Consider the following 8,064-nt stretch of genomic DNA (forward strand, 5'->3'; position numbering starts at 1 on the left):
CCTGTGCTCCGCAATGGGAGAGGCCACGGCAGTGAGAGACCCGCGTACCGCAAAAAAAAAAAAAAAAAAAGAAATTATGTTTGGATAATTTATGTGTTTGAAGAATTTATGTGTTTTGGATATAAATGATAGTATTGTGGTTATGTTTTTATTAAAAAATATTCATTTTTTACTTCATACTGAAGTATTTGTAGATTAAATGATATGCTTTTGTTTGAAATAATCCAGTAATGAGAGGGTGGGCAGGAAGTGGATAGGGCTATAGATGGAACAAGATTGGTCATGTGAGCACCGCTTCTGAAGCTGGGTGGTAGGTACATTACAGGAGGAAGGAGGGCTTATACTGGTCTCTGCTTTTGTATGTTTCAAATTTCCATGATAAAAAGTTAAGCACTCCCAATCTCCCTTACTCTGCTTTACTTTTTTTCTCCACAGCACTTATCACTTTAAAATATACTATACAATTTGCTTATTTATTATGCTTATTGTATGTCAGCCCTCTAGAAAGTAAGTTAAGGGCAACAATCTTTGTCTTTTTTGTTCACTGATGCATCCCAAGCACCCAGAACTGTGCCTGGTACATTGTAGGTGCTTAATAAATACTTTTGAATGAATGAATTACCTATTTCATTGAGGAGAATAACCACCCTCTCCAGAATAGAAGACATCTAATGTAAACACTCTACTACCATGTAACAGCTGGTCCCCCATGGATCTGGCACTTTATCAAACTCTTGTCTGGCCTCTGTATCTGTCAGGCTGGGTACTTAAGAGTGGCCAGACTGGCCAAGGTGAGCAGATGCTTATATAACTGAGTCCATACTTAACCTCTGCATCTTCCACCAATGCCACTTTTTACATGAACCCTTAGAGTAATCAGTGGAGTAGCCGGGGAAAGAACTGAATGACATTCACCTAGGGCAGGTTATCATGTCCCTCAGATTATTGAGATCCTCTTCTGCAGCAAGGCCTTTGGTGAGCATTCATATGAGACACAAATATCCTCATGCTCTGGGTCCAATCAGAGAGGTCCACCCATGTAACTTTTTCCTAATCTCCTAACTTTTTTATTTCCAACCCCCAGACCATATGGCCCCTGCCCAGGAATCAGAGTAGACATCCATCTCTGGATATCTCATCTTCCAGTCAAAGTGGACCTCTAGATGTGCCACTAAAAGTTCTGTCACTGGCAAAACTCTTCTTCACAGTCCTTCAAGTACTCCCCAGATGGGGCTACAGGGTTGCAACAGTCACCTCCAGCTGACGCTGGCATATTTAAGCCAGGATAGACTTTTTCCTCCTCTGTCAACTGGTTACAGGGAACTCACCACCAGGCAATAGTTGTTGGTTGAGAGAGAAGTTGGAGAGAGGAATATGAGCCAGTCATTATTTATTCAACTTACTCATACCTTCAGGTGTCAGATCTGTAATCACTTCCGCTTGGTGATGGTATGAGTTCTTGATTAGTGGATCAGACATCTTCCAGCTAATGATGAACAGCTCAGGTCTCTGGTGTGTCATGTTCAAGTGTTCAGTGACTACCTGAGCAAGGCTACCCAAGAGCTTTTGCAAAAATATGGTAGTTGCTTGAAGAGGGCATAGGTTTGCTCTAAAACCCTAGGGTCATTGACTGTGATTCTCCTGTCTAGGCTTGCTACAGCACCCACAAAACATCCTAATCAGCCTCAGCACTTTTGGACCCTTTGGGTATACTGGGTCATAAAAACCAAGGACAGAACTGATTGTACTCTAGCCTAGACCAGCTGAAGAACTCTTCCTTCCTCAGGGACTCTCTCAAAGATAACAGCTTTATGGGCAGTTCAGTTATTGAGTCAGAACAGGGCAACCAATGTGATTTATGTTGCTTCCAATATCCAGAGGTCTGGGTTGGGCTTCTTTCTTAACAGAATGCAGTAATAACTAATCTTACTTTGAGAGGACTATCCCAATATGTTGTAGAGGGCCAATAATACTGCAAAACCCAGAAAAGGAAGGGTAACATGTTAAGAGAATTTTTTACATTTATGAATTTATAATAGCAAAAACCTGGATATTCCACTGAGGATAGTAGACTAGGGATGGAGGAAGGTAATTTTTGGGGGGGCTAAATTAATTGATATAGTTTCAGTTGGTAGAGATTCTGGATTCAGTGTATGAACACAAGCAACTAAGAGTGGTCCTAAACAGTTGCTCTCTTGGAGGATCAAAAATTATACTCAACAGTGGCCTGGGTTAAATGAGGTTGAGATAGCAACTATTTATTGGTATAATATAGTGGAAAGATTCAAAGATTAGTATAAATGAGATTGTTGAAGTGGATTTATCACATATGACTCACTCGCATACACTCTGACTATACCTCCCAAGAGGGCCTGGAGGACAGCCCTTTCCACACATAGCAGTGAAAAATACATTAGTGATAAAAGTCCAAGCATCTTTGTGAAGCATAATAGAAATAGGCAAAGGTGAAGATACCACTTCTGAAATAAGCTTCCTGATAATGATGGAGTTCAGTGTAGCAGAGTCCAAGGAAGGCGTGTCTACTATAATAGGAAGCAAGGTCAGAATGGTAATTAGAATACTATGGCTGAAAAAGACTTTGAATCATGGAACCAAAATAGATGAGCAAGCTATATATGTACAACTTAAAACAAACTGGATGCCTGAAAGGGATTTAATATAGGGTATTAAGGGACAGGCTGGAGAATGAGGCTCTAGGCTGAGCCTCCAGGAGCAACTCCCAGAATAAAACTGCCAATTTGGCCTGGCAAGAGAGCAACCACTGCAAGATCCACAGGGTCTCAGCTGCTACTGGCAAAGTTCCAAAACTGAGAAGCTGCTATAACTTCCATTCAACAGGAAAGCCTCTCCTTCTGCCACTCAGAAAAATCAAAACATCCAGCTCTGCCATGCAGCTTCCAGAAGAGCTCACAGCTGCAATTTCATTACACCAAAGTCCACTTCTAAGTCTGGCAGGTGATCTGTTTAGTGAAGGAGAAGCTACATGCAGAAACCCTAGCTTCACCCTTCTAGTCTCTATTGAATAAGAAGTCACATAGAAAGCATTGGTATTAGGAAAGCCATTCATCATGACCTTCCATGACAGTTCTTTTAGAATGGTGAGTGTGTGTGTGTACTTTTAGTGTAACTAGTAAAAGTCACAGGCTGAAGAGTGTATCAGAATGAATATGGGCTTTTAAATCCAAAAGATTTCAGTTCAAGCCTTGAATGTGCCACTTATAAGTTCTTTGATAAGTTACTTAAATTTTCTGGGTTCAATTTCTTTCTATGCAAAATGAAGATACCATGTACCTTGTACAGCCATTATGAGCACATTCTTACTCAAGGCTTTTGTCCTTGCTGTTCCCTTTGTAATAATTTCCTCCTGATAACCACTACTTTTTTCCTCTCAACCTTACTCAAATGTTGTAATCCCCACAAGGTCTTCCCTTATCACCCATTTAAGATAGCCATATCTCCTAACCCCCATTAATTCCTCTTCTTCTTATGCTACTTCATATTTCTCCAAAGCACTTTTACCATCTGACATTCTAAGAGTTTTTCTTATTTGTTTATTATCTGATTACCCAAAGTATAATTTATGCTCTATGCAAACAGGGACTTTGTTTTGTTTACTAATGTATTCCCAGTGTCTCTTTCGGACCCCACTACACAATACATGGTAAGCACTTAATTAACATTTGTGAATTATTAGAATTATATAAAGCAATGAATATGTGTTTGATAATGTGCCTTTTGCATTAAGCATTCAAAACATATTAATTATCAATATTAGTATTTAGTAAGCCATTGATATATTTTCTAGGTCAACAAATATTTATTGTGTACTTAACATACCAAACATAAAGATTGATCAGAAAAAGTGTTTCCCCTTAAGATGTTTCCAAAGTAGTGTACTGGAAGAGATAGATACATAAAGAGATAATTCCCATATAATATGAAAGTAACATTAGATGGAGCACTTAGCCCATGTGCTAGGGAAAGTAACATTAACAGTGTTAACAGCACTTCCCTGGTGGTGGAGTGGTTAAGAATCTGCCTGCCAATGCAAGGGACACAGGTTTGATCCCTGGTCCAGGAAGATCCCACATGCCGCAGAGCAACTAAGCCCATGCATCACAAAAACTGAGCCTGCATTCTAGAGCCTGCGAGCCACAACTACTGAGTCCATGCACATGACTACTGAAACCCTCACACCCTAGAGCCCGTGAGCCGCAACTACTGAGCCCACATGCTGCAACTACTGAGCCCACATGCCACAACTACTGAAGCCCAAAGGCCACAAATACTGAAGCCCACAGGCCGCAACTACTGAAGCCCACAGCCTAGAGCCTGTGCTCCGCAACAAGAGAAGCCACTGCAATGAGAAACCCGTGCACCACAATGAAGAGTAGCCCTGCTCACCACAACTAGAGTTGTGGCGCATAGCAACGAAGACCCAACACAGCCAAAAAAATAAAAAGTAAAAACAAAAAACAGTTGTAACTGATGACCCCAGAAGTCTTAGGAGCTTTCCAAACAAAGCCTCACTTGCTCTCAGGATGAAGGGCAAGGCTGTGCTCCACCCAGTCATTCAGAAACCTAGGCTGCTTACATCTCATGGTACTGTCATCTTCTGGGCTTCCAATTTCTTTGCAAAAAGAGAGAGAGTGTGGAAGGTCACCAGAGAGACTTTAGGGGCCAGCCCTGAAAATGACATGCACTCATTCCTTCCATAGTCCATTGACCAGAACTTAGCCACAGTTTACTTGCCTAACTCAGGGGTGGGAAAAGCAATCCAGCTGTGGCCTGGGAAGCAGAAGACACAGATCTGGTGAACATCCCAGCCAGTCACTGCCCGACTCAACCAAGGGAAATTTTTCTGGAAGAGATAGTACACAGTGATTAAGAGAGTATTAACATGTGGAAGCCAACCAGATCTGAGTTCAGATCCAGGTCACAGTTCATAGCTAAGTAACCTTAGTTAAGTTACTCAAATAACTCCTTAGAGATTAAAAATGGGAATAACTGTAGAATGTAGTTCATAAACTTGCTGTGAGGATTAAATGTGTGGAGTCTTAAGCATAGTGCCTAGACACAGTAAACATTTAATAAATGTTAGCTGTCAGAGGAGGAGGAAGGAAGAATACAAAGTAGAAGAGGAAAAGGAAACTGAGTTGGAAAACTAGATACAGAAATGATGGGCTAGGGAATGAAGAAAAGGACTTAAGCAGACATAGAAAATGTGCACAGTCATAAAACAGAAAAATGTGTTCAGGAACTTACAAGCAGTTTAGTAAGTTTGCAAAATAAGACTGTTTACTGGAAAATTGTGTCAGTCTGGAAAGGGAGAGATCCCATAGCCTTGGTGCCATAAAGAGCTTTATCTTGGGGCTTCCCTGGTGGCGCAGTGGTTGAGGGCCCGCCTGCCGATGCAGGGGACACGGGTTCGTGCCCCGGTCCGGGAAGATCCCACATGCCGTGGAGCCTGCGCGTCCGGAGCCTGTGCTCCGCAACGGGAGAGGCCACAGCAGTGAGAGGCCCGAGTAACGCAAAAAAAAAAAAAAGAGCTTTATCTTGTAACCGCAGGGAACCACAGATGTTTTAGTCAAACCATGTGTCTCAGATTTGTCCACCAGAGAGATTCTTCTAGTGGCTGTGTCAAAGACAACTTCGTGGTGGGAGAGCCTGGTGACAGAGAAAGTGGTTAGGTACTGTTACTGTCATCAAGGTTAGATGAACAGGGCAGAGCCACAGATGTAGTAGAGGGGAGGGGCCCACACCTTGTTTTGTAGGAAACTCGGTAAAAGCAGTGATTGATTGGAGGCGAAAGAAGGCATCTAGGACAAGTCCCAGAAATTTGGCTTAGGCAACCAAGGGAATGACGATGCCATAGATGAAGACAGACTGAAGTGTCGTTCAAAAACTCCTTTGCATAAGTGCAGTCTCACCCAGCTCCCCTCAGTGTTGCATTTTACGTGCCAGGATTTTATTTACCAAAAAAACTTGAAGAAAATTTGAGATTCACATTCAGCTTTCTCTCCTCCTGGCCAATCACTTTGTGGCCTAGACTTTTTTTTTTTTTTTTTTTAAAGAATTTGAAATTCCTTGCCTTCACTCTTGAGTCATTAAAATGTTTACCTAGATAATCTCTACAATACTTCAATCTTGTATATTTGGTGATTCTGCTGCGCACACCATCAGCCTTCAGTTCTCATTAGCTCCATCTCAGTTTCTTGCTTATTATATTTAATAAAATCTCTAAAGCTAAGCATGACCTTGAGATAAGATGTAAAAACAGCCCCCACCCAAACGTCAGTTCAAGAGTCTCAGAAAGAGGAACCCCAAGATAAATATATCCTTTATGTTTATGCAAAAATGTGTTGTGTCTTCGGACTTCCCAGAGGCATGGAAAAATAACACCTCAGAAATTTACATAAGTGGAGGGGTAAGGGGAAAGCCTCAAACCAGTTGGCTTCTATTATTTTCTGGCTAAAAAAATGAGAATTTTCATTATGAAAAGAAGTCAGCTCATTTGCATAGGGCCTCCTTCCCTAAGAGCACAAGTAGCCCAAGTTCTCCCCAGGAAGTTATTCAGGACCACCAAGAAGAGAGCAGAGTTAGATGCAGGATGTTACATAACTTTTGTGGCCCAGGGAAAAGTGAAAATGCAAGACCCTTTGTTCAAAAACCAAGAGAAAAAAAGTGATGCTAAATGTACTAAAATATAAAGCTTTTTTTTTTTTCCATGGTCTCTGCCTCTTCTTGTCATGACGCTTTTTATTTGCTATTTAAGGTCATTATAAAAAAGAAAAAACAAAATTTTAAATCATTAGCATGAATTTTATGTTTCACCTTTATATTTTGCAATGCCAGCTTTAACTGCAAATGTGAGAGTATTTCACTCATATGTAGAACCACAGAAATTAGACAATTTGTATTTCATAGTTCACTCATCATATGTATTTTGTTCTTTTGAGAACAGTGGAAATTCTGCAAAAAAAAACCTCTCAACTTTTAAAATTTCATTTCTTAATATGAGCACATTACGCCAACACTTTCTATCTTTAGATTACTGACAAGTAAGGAAAGACTGAAATATAGAGATTGTCTTATCTTTCCTTTTCCTTTTATGTTATTTTCAGCTTACTTGATTAGCTAATATAGGGAAGTACCTTATATTAGGGTTCCTTGGTTGTTGACATTTCTTAGAATACGATTGCCTTCTTACTATGTTTAAAGCAAGTTCTGGTTCAAATGGAAAGCATGGCTTCTCGGGGCTGTTATTCATTGATGTAATATGTTTACTTTGTACTCCCTTTGAGTCTTGCTGACTCACACATATTGTGGATCCAACAGGAATTCTGTGTTCCTGGGGTATTTGAATGCTATTTGCATTTGGGCAGCAAGGAAAGTGGACACACCTATAGCAAGTATCTTCTCTGCTCATGTGCTGACTCCACTATTCTGTCAGACTTCATTTACAAAACACAATTTAAAGATAAAATTATTAGAAATTTCAAGATGGCAACAGCAGAGTGTTAGACCAAGCTCAGGGCCTTTATAAATGTAGGGTCCTGTGTGACTGTACAGGTCATATGTTCATGAAACCAGATGTAGTTATGTTGCTTCCAGCAAGTCGTAAGTGGCTAGTCAGAGGTCTTCTCCAATGGACCTTCCAGAATCAAACAGGCCCAAAACAAGTTCTCTCTTTTTCTAAATGCTTTCTAACTAAATATTTGAACCCGTCATTGGAATTTGTGATTATGCTAGTGCTAGGATTAGAAGGCAATTGGATCTGAAAGCCCCGGGCTGAGGGCAGCCTTGGAGAATGTTACCTAACACAAGTTCGTGTGCCCAACACACAGTGAGGCCAAACAAACTGAAACGTCAGAGTTTGGAGCAGTGAAATGTTTATTGCAGGACCACGCAAGGAGACGGGTGGCTCTTCCCCCTCCCAAAACCCGAACTCCGCAAAGGGCTTCAGCAAAGCATTTTTAAAGGCCAGGTTGGGGGATGGGGGTGGTAACAGGTTATGTGATCAGCTCGTGCACATTTCTCTGA

The sequence above is a fragment of the Physeter macrocephalus genome, chromosome 4 (assembly GCF_002837175.3).
Source record: "Physeter macrocephalus isolate SW-GA chromosome 4, ASM283717v5, whole genome shotgun sequence".
Taxonomy (NCBI): Eukaryota; Metazoa; Chordata; class Mammalia; order Artiodactyla; family Physeteridae; genus Physeter; species Physeter macrocephalus.